Source organism: Tachysurus fulvidraco, chromosome 9, assembly GCF_022655615.1.
Source record: "Tachysurus fulvidraco isolate hzauxx_2018 chromosome 9, HZAU_PFXX_2.0, whole genome shotgun sequence".
Lineage (NCBI taxonomy): Eukaryota > Metazoa > Chordata > Actinopteri > Siluriformes > Bagridae > Tachysurus > Tachysurus fulvidraco.
In genome coordinates, this window is record NC_062526.1 from 19,697,382 (window position 1) to 19,725,143 (window position 27,762).

Below are 27,762 nucleotides of genomic sequence, written 5' to 3' on the forward strand. Positions count from 1 at the left end.
TCAGTGCACATGCTTTAACTTACTTAGATCCATGGTGGGAGCAATTGTATACACCACACCTCCTTCCTTAGGTGCCTTCACAATCCAGTACACCACTGAGCTCCACAGGTCATGGATTTTATGTCGACCTCTCACGCTATAGTCACGGAGACATACCATCTGACCCTCCTTCAGTGGTGATTCTTGTACCTGCAGATCATGCCTGGCCTTTCGGCGATCAGCATCGGCCTCCAACCGCTCACGAGCGCCACCTGCAACTGATCCTGATGTTCCATAACCCAACGATGAACACTACCGGCCAATGGTTCTTCAACTCTACCAAGCAAGAAGTCAACTGGAAGTCTAGGCTGCTGCCCAAACATCAAAAAATACGGGCATTCCCCTGTAGCTTGGTGAGGGGTAGTGTTGTAGGTGAACAGTACCTGGGGGAGACAAGATGGCCTGTCCCCCTTCCTTGACACAGGCAAGGTGCGCAAGAGGTTGTGCAACGTCCTGTTGAAACTCTCGCACTGGCCGTTTCCAGCAGGGTGACATGAAGTAGTGCGTGACTTTTCAACTCCATATAAGCAACACAACTGATGGATAAGAGTCGACTCAAAGTTACGGCCTTGGTCGAATGGATACGGCCAGGCACCCCAAATTTACAGAACCACTCAACAACCAAAACCTGTGCCACAGATTTCCACCTCCAAAACACCAGCAGCTCTCCAATAACTGGATCGGCCTGCTGCTGAGCAGACATATCACTGATTGAATAACCAGGAAAGTATACGATCTGGTTAACCCAAGTCACCAATCCGCCCTGGTCGACTTGACGCAACGCAGCAGGAACGGCTACACCTGGGCACAAATACTGAACCTCCACAGCAGATGGATTCTGGCATGACAAGGCATCAGCATTGTGGTTGCTCTTACCTGATCTATACTTGAGCTCAAAATCAAAGGCCGCCAACTGGGCAGCCCAGCGCTGTTCCATGGCACCCAGCTTAGCAGAGGTCAGGTAGCTAAGAGGATTATTATCGGTGTAGACTACACACTTGTGTACCAGCAGGTACTCCCGGAACTTCTCGGTCATGGCCCACTTGAGCACAAGAAACTCCAGCTTCATAGAACTGTAGTTTGAGGTATTGCGCTCAGTGGGCCTAAGACCTCGGCTACCATAAGCTATGGGACGCACCTTACCTTGTTGCTCTTGTGAGAGCACTGCCCCTAGCCCCCCATGGCTGGCATCCACCTCCAAAATAAAAGGAAGTAAAAAGTCGGCATAGGCAAGCACAGGGGCTGTGGTAAGTCCACTCTTTAACTCCTCAAAGCTACTCTGACACTCATTAGACCATACCTCAGCAAACTCACGGGACCCAGACTTTGACTACTTTGGGGTTGCCAGCTCTGCTACCAACCGGTGGAGGGGGCAGCCAGCCACGCAAACCCCTCAACAAAATGGCGGTAGTAGCTGGCAAACCCCAAAAATGACCGCAAACCTGCAACACTGGTTGGCTGAGGCCACTGAGAAACTGCCTCAATCTTGCCTGAGTCTGTGGAGACCCCTTCTGAGGAAATCACATGACCCAGGTACTGCACTTCACGTTGGAAAAAGGTGCACTTGGACAACTTGGCCTTCAAACCTTCCCTGCGTAACCAGCTTAAGACTACCTCCATCCCAGCTAGATGTTGATCAACTGACGAGGAGAAAACAACAATGTCATCAAGGTACAAGAGGAGAGACTGGCACTGTTGGTTCCCAAACAATCGTTCCATTAGTCTCTGGAAGGTGCTGGGGGCGTTGCAAAGCCCAAACGGCATCCTGTTCCATTCAAAGAGCCCAAACAGAGTACAAAACGCTGTCTTGGATCTATCTGCCTCGCTAACAGAGACCTGATTGTACCCACTGGCAAGGTCCATGGTGGAAAATGAACGTGCCCCTGCCAGAGAGTCCAACGTCTCCTCGATACGAGGTAGAGGGAAGGCATCCTTCCTGGTCTTAGCATTTAAATGCCGGTAGTCTACACACATTCGTAGACTACCGTCCTTCTTCTTGACCAAAACAATAGGTGAAGTGTAAGGGCTGCAGCTCTCTCTAATTACCTGGGCCTCAAGAATTTGGTTAATGTGAGCCTTCACTACCTCGTATTCGGAAGGAGGAATACGCCTATACCGCTGGCGCACAGGGACTTCATCTAATAAGGGGATGTCATGGGAAATGAGATTAGTGCATCCCAAATCCCCATCATGTATGGAAAACACAGATGAATACAGATCTCGTAGTGCCCTCACCTTGCCTTGCTCTTCCACTGACAACACAGACAAGTCAATTGCCCTGATCTGCTGGTGTACAGAAGGGGAAGCCTGCACAACTTGTGTACTCACCGTAGCTGAGACCTCCTGAACTTCAGTGACCTCTGGGGGTAAGCTAACAACATAGACATGGTTGACAGTGCCTACAATCGTGCCAGCATACATCACTACATTTATTGTACCCACATTAACCACAGGCACATAAGCCGTGCCATGGTGCACATGCACCAAAGCAGGAGATGCCAACAAACCTGTTATATGGCCAGAATCTGGAGGTTCTAACAATATGGTGCCACTTGAGTACTGTGCAGAACAGGTTACAGCAACCATTTTCATGGTGCCCCTTGGGATGCGACACGCCCGGCGTCCACACACCTTGACTCGACTCCCCTGATCTAAAACTGGCTGGACGTCGATGTGATGGCAATGCTGTAAGGCCTGGAAAACAGAAATAGGGGCCCGTGACACAACGGGTAAGTCAAAGAGACATTTACATTTACATTTACAGCATTTGGCTATTTAAATAAATAGCCAGTGACTCAGCTGTCCGGACCTCTAGGGGAAGTTCATTCCACCACCTTGGTGCCAGTGCTGGTAGATCAGTGTGAGGAATGATGAGGGCTTTGAGGTAAGAGGGAGCTGGTCCATTTTTGTCTTTGTAGGCCAGCATCAGTGTTTTGAATCGGATGCGTGCAGCTACCGGAAGCCAGTGGAAGGATCGCAGCAGCGGGTGGTATGCGAGACCTTTGGCAGGTTGAAAACAAGCCGGGCTGCATTTTGGATCATTTGCAGAGGACGGTTTGCGTTCATAGGTAGACCTGCCAGCAGTGCATTGCAGTAATCCGGTATAGAAATGACAAGAGACTGAACAAGTACCTGAGCAGTCTGTGTGGACAAAAATGGCTGAATCCTTCTAATGTTGTAGAGAAGAAACCGACATGAGCGAGTCACATTAGCAACATGAGAGGAAAAGGACAGTTGATTGTCCATGGTTACCCCAAGGTTGCGAGCGGTGGCTGAAGGGGAGATCAGATCGTTGTGCAAGGATATAGCAAGATCATGACCTGGGGATGAATCACCTGGGATGAACAGCAGTTCAGTTTTGCTAGGATTGAGCTTTAACTGATGAGCAGTCATCCATGATGAAATTTCTGCCAGACATGCTGAGATCCAGGCAGAAGCTGTGGCATCTGAGGGTGGGAAAGAGAAGATAAGTTGTGTATCATCAGCATAGCAGTGGTAAGAGAACCCATGTGATGAAATAACTTCCCCAAGAGAGTGAGTATACAGGGAGAAAAGAAGAGGACCAAGTACTGAGCCCTGTGGGACACCAGTGGAGAGTCTGCGTGGAGCAGATGTCACTCCCCTCCATGTTACCTGATATGAGCGTCCTTCCAGGTAGGAGGCAAACCATTCCCAAGCTGATCCGCAAATCATTTGCAGACCAGGTAGGAGGCAAAGCATTCCCAAGCTGATCTGCAAGTCTTGTAGTTGACTGTATCAAACGCTGCTGAAAGGTCAAGGAGGATAAGGACGGATGACAGTTTGGCTGATCTAACAATATGTAGCTTCTCAGAGACATCCAAAAGGGCTGTCTCTGTAGAGTGAGCTGCTTTAAAGCCAGACTGGTTGGGATCTTGGAGGTTGTTCTGTGAGAGATAGACAGACAGTTGATTATAGACAATGCGTTCAAGAATTTTTGAAAGAAATGAGAGAAGTGATACTGGTCTGTAGTTACTGATGTCTGATGGACCCAGAGCAGGTTTCTTTAGGATGGGAAGAACCCTTGCTCTCTTGAAAGTAGTTGGTACCTGACCAGATGCTATGGATCTATTGATGATAGTGGAAATGAAGGGCAAGAGGTCTTGTGAGATGGTCTGGAGCATAGTGTTAGGGAGTGGATCCAATGGGCAGGTGGTAGGATTGCAGGACTGGATGAGTTGTAAAATCTCTTCTGCTGCCACAGTTGAGAAATGTGACAACGAAGGTGTAGGGGAATACATACTCTGAGATGTAAGTGCAGTCGGGGCTGAAGTGAAGGTCCGGCAGATTTCCTCAATCTTCTCCTGGTGAAAGAAGCAAAGTCTTCTGCAGTCAGGGAGGATGAAGAAGGTGGAGCTGGGGGGTTGAGCAGAGAAGAGATGATGTTGTGGAATTTCTGAGGGTCATGTGAGGAAGCTTCAAGCTTTTCCTTGTAGAAGGAAGTCTTGGCAGAAGTCACATCTGAGGAGAACTTGACAAGAAGTGTTCTGTAAAAATCAAGATCTGCATCAAGTTGTGATTTCTTCCACTTTCTCTCTGATGATCTTAGCTCTCTTCGATTGTTGCGCAGCACATCTGAAAACCAAGGAGCAGAACAAGAAGTTTTTCACTGTCAGGGGGGAGCTATCGGAAGGGAAAGCACTAAGCAGTGAGTCCATTTCTTCCAGGAAAGGACCAGGAGGGCGGTAGACAACAATGATAACAAGGTTGATAGGAGAGGTAACTGAAATGGCATGGAATTCAAAAGAAGAGATGGTTAAATGAGAGAAGAGTAGAGGTGTAAAACACCATTTCTTTGACAACAATAAACCTGTACCACCACCCCTGCCTGTTTCTCGTGAGACTTGTGCCATGCTGGCCAAAAAGCTCCCGGTAGCAGCGGCTCAGGACATTCATTCCCGGAACACCAGGAACTTGAGCACACAAACCACCGGGAGGATCTCTGACCACCAGCACTCCGCACCCGAAGACCACACGCCCACAAAACTGTACATCCAACTCTAAATAGTCGATATAAGGAATTGAGAGGCCATTCACAGCTCGGAGCTGTAACCAATGGCACGACCTAAGCTGTTCCTAACCCCAGGACCCGAAATTTGTCTCTGTAATGGTGGACACCATAGACCCAGGGTTAGGTTTAGTTATCCAAAATGCAGCTGCCCGGCTTGTTTTCAACCTGACAAAGTTCTCGCATACCACCCCTCCACTGGCTTCCAGTAGCTGCACGCATCAGATTCAAAACACTGAAGCTGGCCTACAAAGCCAAAAATGGACCAGCTCCCTCTTACCTAAAAGCCCTCATCACTCCTCGCACTGCACCCCGCACCCTCCGATCTACCAGCACTTCTCGACTGGTTCCACCATCTCTCAGGGAAAGAGGCAAGTGTACTACAAGACTCTTCTCTGTTCTTGCACCAAGGTGGTGGAATGAACTTCCCCTAGAGGCCCAAACAGCTGAGTCACTGGCTATTTTCAAGCGGCAATTGAAGACCTACTTATTCAGGAAACACTTCAACTAGCACTACTTTACAGTACCTATCTTTTGCATTTAAAAAAAACTGACACTTTTTCATTATAACTTTGAACAAATGTTTTAAACTCATAGTATCTTAAGTATGTAACCTAGTGAGCCAGCATTAATGTATTCAATGCTACAGATTTAAGCACGTATGTACGTCGCTCTGGATAAGGGCGTCTGCCAAATGCTGTAAATGTATCTGTAAATGTAAATATGATTATATTTTCATGTCCTGATAAGAACCCTGTCAGCTGAATTTTGGACTAACTGTAGCGTATTTGTGAGCACCAGGCACATGGCACCAGGCACATTCTGACCAAATGTTGCAGATAAACTCTTTTTCTTGCATAAGAAAAGCACTTTCCATGTGTGATGTGCCTGGTGTCCACAGTCACATGGGTACATTGGATAATTTTTTTCTCTGCTTTATTTATTTATTTATTTATTTATTTATTTATTTATTTATTTATTTATTTACCTACCTCAGACATCACTCAGTAGACTTTTTAAACAAACATATCTCAAAATACAAAATAATATTATTCTTTTTAATATATATATATATATATATATATATATATATATATATATATATATATATATATATATATATATATATATATTCTTTTCAGAAAAGTATTTGGACATCTGAATATGTAATGAAATACAGGATGCACTTCCACTGTTAGTGGTATTGTATGAAATTAAAAACATATGTTATATTAATCATTACAAAAAAACCCTAAAAATAGAGAAGTAAGTTTCAAGAAAGCAGAAGGAGTAGGATAATTGATGGTAAAGTCATGAGAAACAGGCGAGAATGGCATTTTTGCTTACTTTAAATCAGCTGCCATACGCAAACCACCTATGCAAATGTACCTGTGACCTACTTTACATAAAACTATAACAAATCAGAGTCAGAGTGGAAGTGTATGGAGCGGTGAAGAGTCTATACAAATTTAAACTTAATTTTCAATTTTTGGACTAGTTTTTAGTTTGAATGTCAGACATATTTGTTTTAAAGCATTTTCCAAAAAATGCACTTTTTAAACTAATGAACATCAAATTGCACCAGTAAAAGTCCACAAGACCTGCTGTTTTAGAGATCATATATATTATATATACTATACAAATCGTAAAATTAATTTTGACAGTTTTATTACTCCCTAAAAGTCAAAGGTTATGGCAGCTATCATAAGGTCATTAAAATTAATGTTTATTATTTATTTGTACACGTGTATGTTAAAAGCTGTATGTGTATAGGTCATAAAAAGTAAAGCTGTCATTTGTTTACACAGGTGTAGCTTAAAGGTTCATCAGGAATAATGTTCTAGATGTTTAAGTCACATAAGACTTAAACATCTAGAACATTCCTGAAGAACCTTTAAGTGTTTTATTCTCATTTGTTTATACACGTGTATGTTAAAAGTACAATAATGTTTAAAAGTCTTATGTGACACAAACACTCATTCTCAGTTAATAAATGGCAATAAGACCATACATCAATTAGCATAATTCCAACACCAAGCAATTAAGTGGACAGACCGAAAACAAAACGCAAAACAACCAAGCATGACACTGAATTTGCTCTTACCTTTGGTGTTTTAGGATTATAAATCATATTTCAAGAAAACAACCAGTCAAATTATAAAATATCATCTGTCTGTTGCTTAAAGAAACGTCTTCTTATTGTCTTTTACTTTCATTGGCCATCATTCCTGGATCATTCCTGATGCACTAAATTACTGCCTTACTATTGGATTATGCTTCAAAATACGTTAATATTTCCATTCAGTTTTATAGCTTTAGACCTTTTGGTAGGTGGGTAAAACATGAAAATACACCGAGCCAATGTCGCACAATCAATGTTGGAACTGCTGCTTTTTTGCTAAAAACTAAATTCACTAAAAACTGAAATTTGTGTTTAAAAAAAACACAAAAAAATGTATTTTCTGTAAAAATAATGACAAAAACCCTTAATCCTTAAACCCTTAATAAAAAAAACTCTGCACAATGGTAATTGCCAGTCTGCCATGGGAATTGTCAGTCCACCACAAGGAAAGCTGAATTTGTCTTGGTTTAACCTCCCATTACTCCTTTGATTTTCTGGCTCTAGCAGACGGGATATTCACACAGAACACTAGAACACCGGCTGCTCAATCCTCTGCCTAAATTTTCTCTCACTCACCACAATAAACAGGCAAGGGTGGTGTTACAGGTCTACCTACAACCAACTTCCATCATCTCTCCTTCATCTGTAGTTTCCTGCACTTTTAATCTCTTCCTGATTTTGACACCTTCTCCTACCTACCCTTGGACTCAGTCACAGACATACAGTAATACTCTCCTCTTTTTCCTCAGCCATGGACCTTTTCTGTCTGATAAACCCAGGACCACTTATTGTACTGCTCATTGGTTGTCATATGTGATGCTTTTTACTATTTATATATCTCTTTGAAGTAATTAATCTATAACATATGACCAGAGCTGATCCTGACCTCCCTGGGGCCCTAAGCAAAATTCTGCTAAGGGGCCCTCCTACCTGACCCGTGAGCCATGTAAACCATTTGCCACACATTCACACTTGACACCCCACTGCTCCCTCTACAAACCTCCCTCCTTTAAAAAAAAAGTTTGCTCCATTTGAGTTGAATATTAGCAAGTGAATTTAAATGTAATTCCTGATATTCCTATTAATATTTAAATTTTAAGTCTTGAAAACTGAATTCTTGATATCAAAAATCCATATCATGTGAATGTATAAAAGCTAAAATGGCTTGCCATACCGTATCACTGTGTTGAACACAAGTTTTACCTGATTGCTGTCCTTGCATTTCACTCTCATTTTGTTTCTTTTTTCTCTTTTCATGGCCAGATGGATAGCTCCGCTTCATATTGTCATCTACACAGTAAACATTAACACGAGGCAGGGGAGGCGGGGCCTTGCGTAATTTGCGGGGCCCTACGCACTTTATCTCCTGATAGGATGAGTGTGTCTTTGGAATTTTTTTCCCCAGGGGGTTTTGGTTCTTTTAATCTACATTTGTGTAAACAAATGACAACATTACTTTTTATGATCTATACATGTGACAGATTGAAATATGAATTTAAATATTTACAAATATTTTGAATATGATTACAGCTGTTTATAAAATGTACCTAGGTCATTTGTTTGTAGTTTTAGTTCATCTGCATTCTATTAGTTTGTTACAACAAGATGGATTGCTTTTGCCTGCCTGTTCACGAGAGGGAGAACTCGCGGTTTTCTTCATTTCCCAAAAAGTTGGCAGTGAAGAAACCCCGTGTTCATGTCATACTTTTTAATCTATCTTTTTCATCAACTCCCGAACTTCAGCACCGTGGCCAGCGCCACGGGGAGTGAGAGAGCGGTGGAGCGGCCGAAACTCCCGCCGAAAAACAGGGGCCAATCAGGAGTGCTGCTGAGGCATTCACCCTCCAGGAGGAAAGCACAGCCAGAAGTGAGGCTCAGCGGCTGGAGAGGGGAAAAGGGGGCGTGCATAGGAAAAGTAATGCTTGTTGTCTCTCTGATTCTCTTTTTTCAGACCCATCCAGCTGATCCCGAACTTCAAGACTGCTGGCTGAGCCTGTGCTAAGCTCCTAGAGAGGACTGCTGCACTTTTCACCACCGTCCTCCTCCTGCTGCCTAGGTTTGTCGCCTGGACTGCTTCCTAAATGCCCCTACAGCCCCTTAAAGGAAGGAAATGTTTATTTTTCTCCTTACCTGACTCTTTTCTGCACTTCTAATTACCTAAGAAAATAAATACCACCCTCACTGTTTACGCTAATCCCGTCTCTGTGCCTCTTCATCCATGTCCCATCTCTCTAAGAGCCATACACTGGTGAAGAATGCAGGCAGCGGACACAGAAGCAATTTCAGAGCCCTCTGTGGGGTAGGTGTTACAGCATCTTATGCAGGCCAGCCTCCATCAGCACGAAGTGACCCAGCCAAGAGTGTTGGCCAAGAGTGTCAAGAGGGCCACAGAAGAATTACTGGAGCTTCGGCACCCCCACCGCATCAATTACCCTCCCTGATCCCGCCCACGAGGCCTAGCGCAGGCTCAGGAAGCTCTGTGCCGAAGACGACTCTGAGGTGTTCCTGGACACCTTCGAGCGCCACCCCAGCCCACCCCAGCCCCAACAACAACAAGGGTCCGAATGGGTTTGGGAGAGGAAACCATTGGATAGCCGCCCCACCCTCGGACCGATCGATGAGCCTTATACCCACCGAACAGGACCTTAGGGCCCCAACCCAGACCCACAAACATGAGATGTAAATGTATTTTCGAATAACTAAAGTGCTGAAGTCAGTTACTGGATTTGCATGAGCTATTAAAATGATAGTATATAGTATATAGATAGCTATGAGAAGAGCCTTATTATTTAGAGAGCAGTGTGGTGTTAGTTGTGATTGCACTTCGTTACTATACTTAAGTAGATATTTCACATATCCTTACTTTGGGGGGGGGGGGGGCATGGTGGCTTAGTGGTTAGCACGCTCACCTCACACCTCCACCTTGTGTGTGGAGTTTGCATGTTCTCCCCGTGCCTCAGGGGTTTCCTCTGGGTACGCCGTTTTCCTCCTCGGTCCAAAGACATTTGTCCGTAGTGTGTGATTGCGTGAGTGAATGAGAGTGTGTGTGCCCTTCGATGGGTTGGCACTCCGTCCAGGGTGTATCCTGCCTTGATGTCCAATGACACCTGAGGCACAGGCTCCCCATGACCCGAGTAGTTCGGAAAAGCGGTAGAAAATGAATGAATGAATGAATGAATGAATGAATGAATGAATGAATGAATGTATGTACTTTACTTCAATATTAAAATTTAGGTGAACTTTTACTCCACTACATTTCCTAGACAAAATGTATACTTTTACTCCGTTATATTTCCACTAAGCATCGTCGTTACTCGTTACTACAAAATAAAATCAGAAGAAATGTGTGCGACTGCAATAAGGGAGGTTTGGCGAATCACTGCTTCTAGATTGCATTACGCTCCGCACGATCTACGGAGAAGCACAGGCACACGCAGCGTGTTAATCGGCGGAAAGCCACAAAGACGGCAAACAAAAAAGTGAAATGTCACTATTCTTATTACCAGAGTTTATAGCACAAACAGAAATTTTATGCAAACAATCCATTCAATACTAAATAAAAATAACATTTATTTATTTGGTCTTTGTATTGTGAATATTTCTATATTAATGACTGCATTCATTGGACAAACTGTTTGTAGGCAATGCACATATACATGAACTGATTTGATTCAAGACTGGCATCATTACATCATGCATAAAATTTTGGTTTCCTCTTTTGCCATTTAATAATACCATAACTTTTGGCTTACTACATAGTCATATAATATATAACATAAGACTCTTCTTGTTTTAAATTCTCACTGAGGGCTAAACCCCCTAAAGATGAAATCCTAGAACCGCCCCTGAACTTATGCCTACCGAACATCACTGAAATTTTACTTTATATTTTTATTTCAAATGCACATTAAATAACAGAAAATTACTTTTGATACTCAAGTACAGTATATATCAGATACTTTAAGACTTTTACTTGAGTATAAATTATATGAATTATACTAAATTATTATAAATTATACAAGGTTACATATCCTAGACATGTTATTTGGAGGGAGTGTACAAAGACTTGAATGCATTTTCCACAAAATATTTTGGGTATGACATCCAATGATTTCCATTATTGAAACAATCTGATCTTGAATCATACCATTTTTTAAATTTTATCTGATACCATTTCATTATGCAGAACGTAGTTATTGATAAATCTGTCTGAATATTGATAATCCTTAAAGATGTATGATGAGGACTCACAGTATATATCAATTGTTTGTGAGATATTTTACTTCTGATTAATTAATTAGTAAACTATTTAGAATTAGTGAAGCATATGAGCAGTACACTTGCAGAGACAGAATAAAGTGTTAGGGTAATTGCTTTAAAACAAACATTGTCTTAACAGGTTTGGATAAATAATAATAGTAAGTAAATGTTTCTTTCCACACAATGTCACAATGTCAAATCATCTTAATTTAAAAATGTTACTTTTTACTACTTTTAAAATTACATTTAAAATTTTAAACATTGAATATTAATACTTCTAAAATGAAAGCTAGATATGTCTATCGTTGATTAAGACACTTACATTTATTATCTACACTTTAACTTAAAGTTAACTTCTCAGTATGTTTTCCACGCTTGCTAGAACGATCATAATACAGACATGTAAAGCACATTTCCATCTGGTTTCTCTCTCCATTGCACTGTGATGGTCTCTGGCATCCCACGATCCATTAGTTTCTGCTTGATCTGAAAAACAGTCAATTTTTTTACTCAATAATATATGGTAGAGACTCCTCTTTGTGAAACCTGTAAAAATGTTACAGAAACTGTAACCAACAGTCAGATTGTGATTACAGTTCAGTGTGAGCTTGATATAAACTCACCTGCTCCAACATGGCCTCCTTTACTGTAGGATTGTTCACATCCTGACTGGACCGAACCTTCACCCTTAGGATTTGTTGTTTTCCAGTGATATCTGAATGTAGAAATTTAAAGACACATAAAAACACAAAATTCAATGCACAACCTTACATTTCTAAATATAGTCTAAAAACAAGTCTGAATGAAACTTTAACTCACCTGAGTAACAATAGGAAGGTATCTTGTCTGAGCACTGTGCATCAGCAGCCTGGCCATTATTTATATAACCAGTTTAATTTCAATGTAATAAGTTTTCAGCATCCAGAGCATTATCAGATTTTCCAGACATCCAGCTGATGGTGGAGAAGCTGGTATTGTCTGTCCACTTCCAGGCATCTCGGAACAGATCAATCCAAACATTCAAGGGGTTCGGTCCTGCTAAAAATGAGTTTTCTGTTGCATCTCTAACACTGGCCAGGTCAGTATAATACGTTCTGTAGTAAGACTGAGCTGCTAACCATGTCATACTATTAGAGATGTAAATGAAGCTCTGGTTGCCAGTTTTACTTCCTGAAAGAATAAAAACACAACCACTTGTTAATTATGAGTAGTAATGGTGAGATTTTAAATTTAAACATCTTGTCAGTGAAACGGGTGAGTGTAGATCACCTAGTCTAATCTTTAATGAGAAAATAAAATAAATATTTTTTTTAACTAAAAAGTTATTTTATTTTTTCTCTAGAAAGACCTCTGGAACTGCAGAACCAGGAAATATGCAGGGTACCAGCCTTATTTACAAAAACTGAGTTTTTAACCCATGTTCAAAAACAGGGTTCTACTTATTGATGTTATTCGTATAGGTGTAATGAATCTGCACTATTACTGGAAGGAAGTGTATTGGTGTTATGTGACTACACTTCACAATAAATTAAATGGATTATATGTTTTGTATGTTATTACTCTTAGAATATAACCAAGTTACAGGGTAACTTCAAAAACATGAACACCAGTACACTATTTTCTAACTCCATCAAAGTTCTTAAGTCTGCTAAACAAGGGTTTGAGATTTTCAGCATATACAGAAGACAAAAACTTACAATCAGAGCTCAAAAAAGTAACTGGGTGCAAATTATTCAAAAATTTTAAATCCTTATTAGGCTTGGGTATAAGAGAAATTAGACCTTTTTCCATTGATTCTGTCAATTCATCATTATCTACACATTAAAGATGCCAAATAGAATCCCAAAAAAAACTTCAAAGGGTAAGCCATCCAGCTCTGAAGATTTATTGTTTATCATTCTTTTAACTATGGTAGAAAGATCATATTTATAAAACAATTTCAGTCTCAATTTCTCTGCACATTAGATAAAAAAAATATTTATTAGCAGGTTAAATACAGAACATCATTGAATCAATTACAATAAGCTTCAAGAAATTTCCATTGGTTAAAAAAAATGTGGTGTTGTAGATCTTCATCGTAGGGTATGACAAGTGCTTTAACTTTTCTGTTTTTTGCTGAATGTCAGTGTTTATCTGATGCAGCAGCTACAGAATACCAGTGAATTGAACACTGCAAAAAAGTTGTTGAGGGAGAACTTGGAGAAGTTCAAGACAATTCATCTGGCTTCATTCTGGATAAGATTGCGTGTTGTACAACCGAACAAAGAAGGTCTTCCCACTCAAAATAGATAAAGGGAAATAGAGGAAGCCCAACATCAGATAAAGTAGAGTTGCACTGATACTGATGTGTCTGATCTAACAGTAATATCACTGGTGTTTGAATAGCAATACTGAGACAGAGCGAGGTGATAACAATGGGTGACAAAAGGTGTCAATAGAGGTGTGGCATATGACTTAAGAGGCAGGTTGACGAGGAAAATTACAGATGCAGGTGCGCTGATCCAGAGAGCACAAGTCACATATCCTGTTATATCACTTACACATCATCTAGTATTTTCGGAGCTAACTGAGACTTGGATATCCCAAAGAACACTTCTACAGTGGCTGCTCTATCCTCTGCCTATGCTTTCTCTCACTCACCACAACAGACAGGCAGGGGTGGTGGTACAGGCCTACTGTACCTTTGTCAAGGAGATGGTTAAATGAGACAAGGAGATAGGTGTGAAACACCATCTCTTCTTTTGAATTCTATACAGTTTCAGTTACCTCTTCAATTAAACTCCGCATCATTGTCATCTACCATCCTTCTGGTCCCATAGGAGAATTCCTGAAAGAATTAGACACAATCCTCAGTGCTTTCCCTTCTGACAGTACCCCTTTGACAGTGCTTTGAAAGAGAGGCGATTTCAGCCTCTCCTCTGACAAGCTTCAGTCTTCTTGCCTTTATGGATTCCCTGTCCTTGACTTTCAACAGCTGACCCCCACACACAAGGAAGGAAATGTTCTGGATCTACACTAATTCACATCTCTGATAATCACCTGGTATCCTTCATTATCACGCTCTCTATCCTACCATGGTAACTTGTACTTGGACCTCTTTTCTCCCTGTATACTCGCTCTCTTGGTGAAGTTATTTCCTCACCTGGGTTCTCTTACTACTGCTATGCTGATGATACACAACTTATCTTCTCTTTCCCACACTCAGATACCACAGCTTCTGATTGGATCTCAGCATGTCTGGCAGAAATAACATCATGGATGACTGGTCATCAGTTAAGCTCAATCCTAGCAAAACTGAACTGCCATTCAAAAAAAAAAAAAAAAAACGTTGAAACTTATGGTATCTTAAGTACTGTATGTAACATAGTGAACCAGCATTAATGTAACCAATGATAGAGATTTAAGCACTTATGTACATTGCTCTGGATAAGGGCATCTGCCAAATGCTGTAAAATGTACCTAAAACCAACTTCCAGGGTAACTTCTGTCATAATCTCCCCTACCTCTGAAGCTTCTGGCACTCGTTCATCTTTTCCTGATACTGACACCTTCTTCTTTCTAACCTTGGACTCATACTGTACACAGACACTTTCCTCTCATCTCTTTCCTCAACCATGGGCCTTCTCTGTCCACTGTCCACTAAACTCCTGCTCCTTGGCTATTAGATGTGTTGGACAGCAATTGCAGAGAAATTAGATTAGCTGAGATAAAGTAGAGAAAAAAATCACAACTCGACGCAGATCTGGACTTACTGTACACTCCTGGCTAAATTCTCTTTGCTCCACCTGCTTCGGATGAAGCACGCCTGCCCTAACTGCTGAAGACTTTGCCTCCTTTTACAATAAGAAGATTGAGACAATCTACCAGACCTTCACTTCTGCCCTGACTATGCCTATATTTTACAGGCAGGATTCCCTTATTCCTTTATTGTCATGTTTTTCAACCAACGTCATCCATTCTTGCAATCCTACCACCTGCCTATTGGATCCAATCCCTTTCACCATACTCCAGACCATCACGAAAGACATAGTATGTGGTTAACTATCTTTAAGAGAGCAAGGGTTATTTCCATCCTCAATAAACCTGCTCAAGATCCATCAGACATCAGCAACTACAGACCGGTATCACTTTTCTCATTTCTTTCAAAATTTTAAGGCATTGTTTACAATCAACTGTCTGTCTATCTCTCACAGAACAACCTCTAAGATCCCAAGAATTTGTGGATCAGCATGGCAATGGTTTTTGTTCAACCTGGAAGGTCGCTCATATCAGGTAACATGGAGGGGAGCGGTATTTGCTCCACTTAGACTCTCGACTGGTGTCCCAAAGGGTCACTGTTGTCCAATTTTATTCACTCTCTTGGTGAAGTCATATCCTCAAATGGGTGCTCTTACCACTGCTATACTGATGACACTCAACCTATCTTCTTCATCCCTCCCTACAATACTGTACCACAGCTTCTGCATGAATCTCAGCATGTCTGGCAGAAATGTCATCATGGAACGGGTCATCAGTTGAAAACTTAAACTGAACTGCTGGTCATCCAAGATGGATCATCCCCAGGTGAGGATGTTGCAGTATCCTTTCACAACTCTCTGATCTCCCCTTTGTCCACAGCTCACAACCTTGGGGTAACCCTGGACAATCATTTGTCCTTTTCATTGCATGTTGCTAATGCGATAAGCTCGGTGATTATTCAGTCTCATCATTTTGAGGATGGATTACTGCAGGTCTTCGTATGAAATGAAAATGCAGCTGCGTGATTTGTGTTCAACCTGTTAAAGTTCTCACACACCACCCCATTGCCATGCTCCGTCCACTGGCTTCTGGTAGCTGCACGCATCGTGTTCAAAACACTTATGCTTGCCTACAAAACCAAAAATGGACAAGCTCTTGTCATTCCTCACACTGCAACGCACTTCCTCTGAATTACTAGCACTGCTCAACTGGTCCCACTGTGAACTCAATTCAATTCAAATTTATTGTATAGCAATTATAACAATGAACATTGTCTCAAAGCAGCTTTACAGAACATAAACATAATACAAAAAAATATATTATATGAACATTAATATAATTTAAAAATTCACGATTAATATTAGACTTATATTTAAATGTGTTTGTATTTATCCCTAATGGCAAGCCTGAGGTGACTGTGACAAGGAAAAACTCCCTTTTATGGAAGAGGAAGAACCTTGAAAGGAACCAGACACAAAAGGAAACCCATCCTCATTTGGGTTACACTGGAAGGTGTGATTATACATATAGCTTCCGGGAATTGTACTCTTGTATTCTTCACATGTGTGGGCTAAAATCTAAGCCAACCTATATCACCGCAAACGATCTGGAACAATATGTTTAGATGTGCTGTGGCCAAGGACAACCTTTAAAGCATAAAATATTAAAATCAAGACTAAAAAACCATCAAGTTTATGAGCTGGGACTAGATTCAGACAGTATAGGGTGAATCATAAGGTTCAATTCAATTTATACCAGAACTAGACAGTAGTGTGTGTCTACTGGAGGATATATTATGTGTATGTCTGGCTTAAGATAAATGTCTTTAATCTACATTTAAACTGAGAAAGTGTTTCTGAGCCATGAACACTGTCAAGAAGGCTATTCCAGAGTTGAAAAGCCAAATACAAAAACCCTCTACCACCTATAGTAAACTTTAATATTCTGGGAACTACCAGAAGTCCTGAGTTTTGTTATCAGAGAGTGTGACGGATTATAGTGTGTTAGAAGACTGGTTAGATACTGTATGTGCATTGTACATAAGCATCAGCTATTTGTAACCAATTCTAAACTTAACAGTGTAAGAAATAAAAAATGCGTAGTGTAAAAATAAGACGATCATGTTGAAGATCTTAATAAAGAACAAGAAGTTTATTCCAGCATAGCAGTGACAAAATACATGGCGTACTTTGGGTTCGTCGGAGTCGGTCAGAACACGAACCCAGAGCAAATCCTGCTCACACATTTTATACTGTTTTCCTCTTTGTAGTTTAAATGAGATTCTCCTTTGATACATGATACATATGTCTAATGAAAGCCTGAAATGTCTTTTAAATGAGGTAATTAAAATCGAAAGCAAATATTTTCTTTTTGTGTAATCTGTATGTAAGTAAAGAGAGGTACAGTTTTTCTGGCTCGACCTCATTAGCGCTTAATGTGATCCCACCTATCGCGCGCGCGCCATTCATATGAAAATGATCTGTGCGGGCTACGCAAACAAGATCAACGCCCCCAAACAATGCTATAAGAAGCACAAAGTTTTAACAGATTCATTCACTCGTGTAATCATACAAATTACACAAAAAGACAATATTTACTACTCACGCATAAACATCATTTACTTAAAAATAAAAACATTTGCATACATTTTACTTACATAATATTGTAGCCCAGTTTGTGCTGAATACAATGTTATGTGATATTAGCCATTAATATGTTTTGAAATAACTGAAAAAAGACCAAATGTAAGAGCATGTCAGAACCTCTGCCAGTGTCCCAAAATGGTCAGACCCCAGAGGGTTAAATGTTAATCACGGTCACGTATACCTTGTCTTGTTATTGTTACAATTGTTATCAGTCAAATAGTCCCTTTAAATGGTAATCGCGTTCACCACGGTCACGCAGACCTTGGCTTGGTATTGTTACAGTTATCAACCAAATGGTCACTTTAAATGGTAATCGCGGTCATGTAAACCCTTTGTTCATGGTGATCCTTGATGTCCTGCTGCCGTTCCCATATTTATAAATGAATCAAGTTTATACGTTTAGAGTCCTAAACGTATTACCTTATGATACTTGAACCTTTTTAGGAATGAGCTCTTTTAGATGTGTACCTTGGAGTGGAATTTGGGTGCAATTTCTGTAATTTCTTACAACAGATAGCCAATATAGAAGTGATGAAATTGGGGAATATATGATTATATTTTTGTGTCCTGGTAAGAACTCTGGCAGCTGCATTTTGGACTAACTATAGCATATTTATGAGCACCAGGCACACGGCACCAGGCACATGCTGACCAAATGTTGCAGATAAACTCTTTTTTTTGCATAAGAAAAGCAGCTTCCATGTCTGATGTGCCTGGTGTCCACAGTCACTTGGGTATATTGGATAATTTTTTTCTCTGCTTATTTATTTATTTATCTATCTATCTATCTATCTATCTATCTATCTATCTATCTATCTATCTATCTATCTATCTATCTATCTATCTATCTATTTATTTATTTATTTATTTATTTATTTAAAATAAAAACATATTTCAAAATAATAGAATAAAAAAAATCCTGTTCACAATTAAAAAGAAAAGTATTTGGACATCTGAATATGTAATGAAATACATACAGCATGCACTTCCACTGTTATATAAAATTAAAATATGGCTGAGTAAATCCACTATGAATTACCTTGAAATGAGCTGGTTACATTAATCATTACAAAAGAAAACTAAAAATAGAGAAGTTTTAAGAAAGCAGTGGGAGTAGGATAATTGGTGGTAAAGTCATTAGAAACAGGTGAGAATGGTTTATTTGCTTACTTTAAGCCAGCTTACTTATGCAAACCACCTGTGCAAATGTACCTGTGACCAACTTTACATAAAACTAAACCAAATCAGAGTCAGGGTGAAAGTTTATGGAGCGGTGAAGAGTCAATTTTTGGAGTAGTTTTAGATTGAATGTCAAACATATTTGCCTTAAAGCATTTTCCAAAAAATACACTTTTAAAATAATGAACATCACATGCACCAGTAACCACAAGACCTGCTGTTTCAGAGATCCTTTGCCCCAGTTGTGTAGATGAGCATCATATATATTATATATACAGTACTACACAAATCGTCAAATTAATTGACAGTTTTATTAAGCCCTCAAAGGTCATGGCAGCTATCATAAGGTCATAAAAATAAATGTTTATTATTTCTTTGTATGTGTATAGGTCATAAAAAGTAAAGCTGTCATTTGTTTACACAGGTGTAGATTAAAAGAAATGTTTTAGATGTTTAAAAGTCGTATTTTCATGACTTTCCCACAGGATGACTACACATATAACATTCTCTCTAAGCAAAATGACTCATTGCTGTCACTGAACAAAATCATACATGCTTCACTAAATGTTTTTCTAACTGTAAAGATTTAATTACAAGTTAATGATGTAAAATGATTTATTTTCACCATTTTATCTCCTGAGAGGATGAGTGTGTCTTTTGACATTTTATTCCCATGGGGTTCATTCCCATTTTGGTTCGGTCTTTTGCCTCAACAAATACATTTTTTTCTTTTATATTTTATAAAAAAATTTTCTAAAAGGGGATTTTAGACATAAACACATAAATACCCTACTTTCATTAATTCATTAGTGCAGTTTATCCTTACATGAATAAAAATTTATATGAAAGAAAGTATGTAAAGAAAGTTAGAAAATGGAGTTTTGTTTTTTTAGTGTGTGTGTTAAAAGTAATTAATATAACGTTTTATCATCATTTATTTCCTGACAGTGTGTGTCTGTCACATAAGAATTGTAAAACATCTATAATATTTTATTTTTAACATAAACCTTTATGAATAAATGAGAGAACATTTATGTTTTATGACCTAAACATATGCAAATTAACCTAAAAATGTACAAACAAATAGAGAGAACACTTCTCTTAATGACCTTCTATCTGGGTGTCTGTGGGTAAAGTAATTAACATATAGACTTATTGGCATTTATTTCATGGGAAAAGTTAACTTTTTTATCTACACGTGTGTCTATGTGTATGTGGGGAAAGTGATTGATGTATAGTCTTATTAATGTGCTTGCTAAAGCACATTCTTATTCTCTTGCATACTTAATGTGCTTGCTAAAGCACATTCTTATTCTCTTGCATACTTATTATTAATGTGCTTGCAAAGCACATAATAATAATAATAATAATAATAATAATAATAATAATAATAATAATAATAATAATAATTATAATTATTATTATTATTATTATTATTATTATTATTATGCATCTTCTTCCGGACACTTTTTCGGCGCATAACTTGTCCCGCAGCTTTTGTCCTAGACCCATAAATGAGGTGTCAAATCGACCGGCTCATTGAGGAGAGGTGTGCTATGGATTTTATAAGCGATCAGAATTCCAGAATTCCCAGTATGGAAGCTCAAAGGGGTGTTTTTTCCCCCCATAGACTTGAATGGGGAATTCTTAAAACCTCTCTGTAGATGTGCTAACATCCAAAAGAGGGCAGCAGACACCAGTGAATCTGTCAGATCACACAACGTTGGAAGAAAAAGATCAAGGAGGAAGTACAGTTTTCGGTAAGAAACGCGTTTTGGATTAAAAGGCTTACATATTCCAGTTCCTTAGACTCTTGGGGATTTTTTACAAGCATTTGTTTTGGAAAATATTACCCCAGTGAAGAAAGGTAAGCGCCGCCTATTTCCGGTGACTATCAACTTGGATTAAATTAGTGTGATGGCTATAAATCATATTATGCTTTGTGTGTGGGCTTAATAAAATCCCGAGAGTCTAAGCTTTCAAACAATATAACATTTAACCGTGTATTTAATGCTTAAACCTAGTGGTCGCGTGCCTTGGACAGCACGGCGGTCACATATGTTGTTGTTTCTGCCATTTGTATAACTTTTTGTTGTTTTCAACTATCAGTGTAGTTTTTATAATTTTTTTAATTCACTTTAAACTAATGTCCTTTTAAGAGCAGCAACGGCTCTTTTAAGAGCCACCCATTAATTAAAATTAAGCGCATTTTTTCTTTGTCTCCTCACATTACATAATTTTTTTTTGACATGATATGACACGTATATCACAAAGAATGATAAGAATGACTTTAATATAATAAAACTTGGGTACTGTTAGACTCGCCATTCTTCACATTAGTAAATTAATACATAAAACCGCAAAGGCTTTCTCGTGTTCCTAAATGGCGTAGTGGATAGCGAATCCGTTTAGCATGCAGAGATTCGGGGTTCGAATCCACCGTTGGACAGTTTTTTTTTTTTTGTGATATTTCTCTTGAATTGGCTTTTTATTTTTTGGAATTTTTTGGTGTTTAATAATTTTAAGAAATAATATGACAATCTTTCAGCTTTAGTTTTATTTTCATTTAAGCTACACTTGGGATCATAAAAGGCTTATATAAATACAAGAATCAAAGGCATAGTAGGGAAATAAGGTTTATTGGATCAAATTTCAGTATGGAAATGGGGTTTATTAGATTAACAGAAAATGTGCAATATGCATCATTTACATTTACATTTACAGCATTTGGCAGACACCCTTATCCAAAGCGACATACATAAGTGCTTAAATCTCTAACATTGAATACATTAATGCTGGTTCACTAGGTTACATACTTAAGATACCATGAGTTTAAAACATTTGTTCAAAGTTACAATGAAAAAGTGTCAAAGGTTTTTTTTTCTTTCTTTTTTTTTTTATAAATGCAAAAGATAAGGAAAGAAGTGCTAGTTGAAGTGTTTCCTGAATAAGTAGGTCTTCAACCGCCGCTTGAAAATAGCCAGTAACTCAGCTGTCCGGACCTCTAGGGGAAGTTCATTCCACCACCTTGGTGCCAGAACAGAGAAGAGTCTTGTAGTATACTTGCCTCTTACTCTGAGAGATGGTGGAACCGGTCGAGCAGTGCTGGTAGATCGGAGTGTGCGGGGTGCAGTGCGAGGAATGATGAGGGCTTTGAGGTAAGAGGGAGCTGGTCCATTTTTGGCTTTGTAGGCCAGCATCAGTGTTTTGAATCGGATGCGTGCAGCTACAGGAAGCCAGTGGAGGGATCGCAGCAGGGGGGTGGTATGCGAGAACTTTGGCAGGTTGAAAACAAGCCGGGCAGCTGCATTTTGGATCATTTGCAGAGGACAGATTAGACGGATTGGACGCATCAAAACGAATTTAGACAGGTGTATACATTTTTATGCACCCTTGCCATTTTGTTGATTTGAATACCTGTAACTACTTAGCACTGATTAATTGGAACACACAATTGGTTTGGTGAGCTCATTAAGCCTTGGACTTCATAGACAGGTGCATCCAATCATGAGAAAAGGTATTTAAGGTGGCCAATGACAAGTTGTTGTTCTCTTTGGTCCTTTTTTTACACCTGGCCACTTCATGTGTTGTCTCTGATCCGATAGCTATCTGATTTGTTAAAACTGTTCCATTTACATTAGACCACATAAATGCGTCTTGGCGAATGGATATCAATCCGATCTTTCTACTCCCCCCCCCCCAAAATACAAATATATTTTACCTCATTTCCAGGGTAATTGAAATGCATTTTTGCTGGCAGTAGCAGTGCATTTTAAGACCCAACGAGACACCTGGGTGAAAGATCGGAGCCAGCACTAGTGGGAAAACATGTTTCTGGCACAATGCACAACTCGTGAGTCACTTGCGAGTGACGTACTTCCGTTTGGGAGGAGTATAGCGCTGTCATATGTGGCTTGAACAACCACATTCATTTACACCTGTCCAGTTTCATCTGAAATGCGTCCCAGACCACCTCCTGAAGTGGTTTGAATGATCGGATTTATATCCGTCTCAAAAATATTTCGGAGGGCATTTAGACCTGGTCGTTTTACGATCAAATAGCTATCTGATCACAGAAAAATATGAAGTGAGCAGGTGTAAAAAGCCCCCTTGACTCTCCTGGTGTCAATATGGAGGCCTCAAAACAACTCTCAAATGACCTGAAAACAAAGATGGTTCAACATTATGGTTTTGAGGAAGGCTACAAAAAGTTATCACAGATATATAAGCTGTCAGTGTCCACTGTGAGGAACATAGTGAGGAAATGGAAGACCACAGGCACAGTTCTTGTTAAGGCCAGAAGTGGCAGGCCACATAAAACACTGGAGAGGCAAAGGCGAAGGATGGTTGCTGCAGATGGTGTCACTGTGCATCGTTCAACAATTCAGCACACTTTGCACAAGGTGAAGCTGTATGGTAGAGTAATGCGGAAGAAGCCTTTTCTGCACACACACACCACAAACGGACTCAAACGAGTCGCTTGATGTATGCAAACACACATTTGGAAAAAAACAGCTTCGTTTTGGAATAAAGTGCAGTGGAGTGATGAAACAAAGATTGAGCTATTTGGTCATAACTAGGGATGTTATGCATGGCGACAAAATAACACAGCATTCCAAGAGAAACACTTGCTACCCACAGTAAAATTTGGTGGAGGTTCCATCATGCTGTGGGGCTGTGTGGCCAGTACCAGTACTGGGAATCTGGTTAAAGTTGAGGGTCACATGGATTTCACTCAATATCAGCAGATTCTTGAGAATACTGTTGAGGAATCAGTCACAAAGTTGAAGTTATGCCAGGGCTGGATATTTCAACAAGACAATGACCCAAAGCACTGCTCAAAATCTACACAAGCATTTATGGCGAGGAACAAGTACAATGATCTGGAATGGCCATCCCAGTCTCCAGATCTGAATATCATTGAACATCTGTGGGGTGATTTGAAGCGGGCTGTCCATGCTAATCTTTTAATCTTATAATATTAGATTATAATAAGGAGATGCTTAATATGATAATATTAGAATTTTAACGGGTCCGGGCAGAGTCGTCACTCGGTCCGGATCCGGACCGCGGTCCGCCATTTGGTGATGCCCGCTCTAGACTCTGATCCATTAGTTTCTTTTAAACTGTACTCACCTGCTGGTGTAAAGATCTCTGTACAGCCCTGCTCTAAAGAACACAAGAACAGAAACATAGCTGAAATGTGAATTTAGTAAACTCAGTGCTGTAGCTTTTATAGATTTCAGTGTCTCTTAGAGTCCACTGAATTCCACTGTACCACAACCACAAGCTTTCAGTGATACAGTATATCGTCAGCCATCTAGGAGTTGACATGGACCAGAGCAAGGTGCACATGTTGACTGAGTGGCCTGTACAAAACTCAGAAAAGGTCCAATGTTTCCTATGCTTTGCCAATGTTTATCATAATTTTATGATATATTTCATAACACCATTGCAGCCCCTGTAACTGTGCTAGTTTGAGGAAAACCCAAGAAAATCAGCAGAAACAATGCTGCCTAAGCATCCTTCAAGGAGCTCAAGGAAATCTTCACCACTGCCCTAATTATGAGACACCCAGACCCCAGCTCCCGATTAATTGTAGAAGCAGACACCTCTAATTGTGACATGGGGTAACTATGACATGGGGAACAAGGAACTACTATCAATCAGTGGCACCCTGGAGGAGTGAGGACACCTACATTTACATTTACAACATTTGGCAGATGCCCTTATCCAGAGCGACGTACATAAGTCTCAAGTCACAAATCTCTAACATTGTCTACATTAATGCTGGCTCACTAGGTTAAATACTTAAGATACCATGAGTTTAAAACATTTGTGCAAAGTTACAATGAAAAAGTGTCAAAGGTTGTGTTTTTTTTTAATGCAAAAGATAAGGAAAGAAGTGCTAGTTGTTTCCTGAACAAGAAGACCTGAATAAGTAGGTCTTCACCTGCCTAGTTAGAGGTAGCACAATTCCCATTCCAAGTCATCACTGATCACAAAAACCTTGAACACATCAAAAACGGTGTTCTTTACATGTTTTAATTTCACTGTCTCAGACCTGGCATCAAGAACAGTAAGGCTGATAAAATATCTAGTTTGCATGGCCCAGACAACAACCTTTCCAACCCTTAATCCATACTGCCATAGTAATTGCTCCCATTTTTTTTTACATAATAGAAGCTATAATATATATAGGGTATAATTAATCTTATTTAATCTCTAATGATTTTTTTTGGGTAAAAAAAATTATATAGGGTATAATTAATCTTAAATGGATTATTACATATTTTACATATTTTATAAGCCCTATCCAGATTACAGTCTTTGGTTGATGTTTGTAATATTAAATAATTGTGTGTTCTCACATGATAAATATTTCATAGCCAGATGGCAAGAAAACTGAGACAAAATAGTTTTTATGACTTTGTTTTTACATATAAACCTGGATGTTTGCCTTACACATATGTGTGCTGTTTTATATCTGTTAGCAGGCTAAATACAGACTCACATACAATGGGCCCAGTTGTATGTATAAACCAGCTGTTCAGACATCTAGTCAAAGTTCATTCATCCACCAGGGTGCAAGACAGAGAAGTGTGTTGTAGATCTTTATGGTATATTGATGAGCACCCACCACTAGTGAGAAAGGAGTCTCACTCAACACAGAAAACAAGCATCTGGATAACGCTCAACATTAGTTAGTGTAGTGTGTGGAATACACTTGAAAAAGTGCAGAGAGAAACCAAACAGAGATGATAACAAGGATATTAAGACATTAATAAGAAATTATCAAAAAGAAAAGAGTTATTTAAGTAACTTTGTATTTATTATTACTGCATAATTTGATTGTTTTTATGTTAAGGAATTCAGGTTGTAATTAACAATAAGCTTTTCACATTAAATATATCTTACACATTGAGCTGCTGATTTTAAACAGAATCTGTTTCATCCTTCTCTACTATCATTTCTTCTCTACTATCAGCCATTTTATGAAGTGAAAAAGAGATTTAGATATAATCTGTATAATATGCGGCATAATCCCTACAGTGCCATCAACAGGCATATTATAACACTCAGACACACTCCTGCTATTTCAAACATGGCACCAGACACATGATACATTTCGAAATAAGAGTTTTGCATAAGAAAAGCAGTTTCTCTGTGTGATGTGCATGGTGTCCACAGTGCCCTGTACATTAGATACCCTTAGATAACATTAGATAAATTTGTGGTGTGAAGCTCCCACCACTACAAATCCACATGTTTCTCTGCACATGCCGTGTGCACCTAGGATGCAGCTGCCCAGGTGTTGTTTCCTTTGGTGCCTGTGCACTTCAGACACTGGGTGCAGCAGCAGCGGAAGATGCAAGAACCTCTTCCACTCCACAGTCACCAGTCTTTGAGATCTACACCCAGAACTGTTTTGCCCTCCTGAGCTTCACCCCATGTTTTCCCCTGCTGGATTAGAATGTAATAACAAGGCACAGACACAGAAGAGCTTTAAAGGTTTTAAGCAATGTTTGCTCTGTGTCAGAAATTTATTTCTTCTTCTACTTTTGGGTTTTCCCATTAGGGGTCGCCACAGCAAATCATCTGTTTCCACCTAAGTCTATCCTCTATCCTCTTGCACCACTTACCTTCATGTCCAAATTTAACACATCCATATATCTCCTCTTTGGCCTTCCTCTTGACCTCTTACCTAGCAGCTTTATCTCCAAAATTCTTCTATCAATATAACCACTCCCCCTTCTCTGCACAAACATCTCAATCTAGATTCTCTAAACTTTTCCCCAAAACAGCCAACCTGAGCTGTCCCTCTAATGTGCTCATTTCTAATCCTGTCTATCCTTGTCACTCCTGAAGAGAGCCTCAACATCTTCATCTCTGCTACCTCCATCTCTGCCTCATGTCTTTTCCTCACTGCTATAATCTTTAACTCATACCGCATAGCTGGTCTCACTGCTGTTTTGTACACCTTTCCTTGCTGACACACTTCTACCACTCAACACCACTTCCCATCACACTAGATGGTTGACTCCAAATGCTTAAACTCCTGCACCTTCTTGACCTCAGCCCCCTGTAACCCCACTGTAACCTCTACTTCCCTCTCTCTCATTCATGCACATGTACTCTATATTAGTAGGACTGACTTTCATTCCTCTACTTTCCAATGCAGTCCTCCACCTTTCCAGGTGTTCCTCCACCTACTCCCCTATTCTCAGATCACAATGTCTTCCGCAGACATCATTGTCTACAGTGATTCCTGTTCTTCATCTGTCAAACTGTCCAACACCATGGCAAAGAAGAAGGGACTCAAAGTCAATCCTTGATGTAGCCCAACCTCAACCTTGAACTCCTCTGTCTGATCTACAGCACATCTCTCTGCTGTCTCCTCTCATACATATCCTGAACTAATTCTCTGCCACTCCTGACATCCTCATACAGTACAATAGCTCCTCTCTCGCACCCCATCGCGTTCTCTAAATCCACAAAGACGCCTCTCTGTCCAGCTCCTTCTGACCATCTCTCTAACATTCTCAGAGCAAAAGTTGCATAGTACTCTTTCTGGGCATGAAGCCATACTGCTGCTCACAAATATCCTTTCTTAGCCTAGCTTCCACTAATCTTTCTTATAGCTTCATTGTGTGGCTTATCAACTTTATACCTCTGTAGTAGCTAGAACCCTGCACATCACCCTTGATTTCAAAGATGATCACTAGAACATTTCGCATCCATTCCTCATGCAT

General features: G+C 39.8%; 1 pseudogene; it reads right to left on the minus strand.

The window, feature by feature from the left end:
* Positions 1 to 27,762, minus strand: LOC113637402 (annotated as a pseudogene).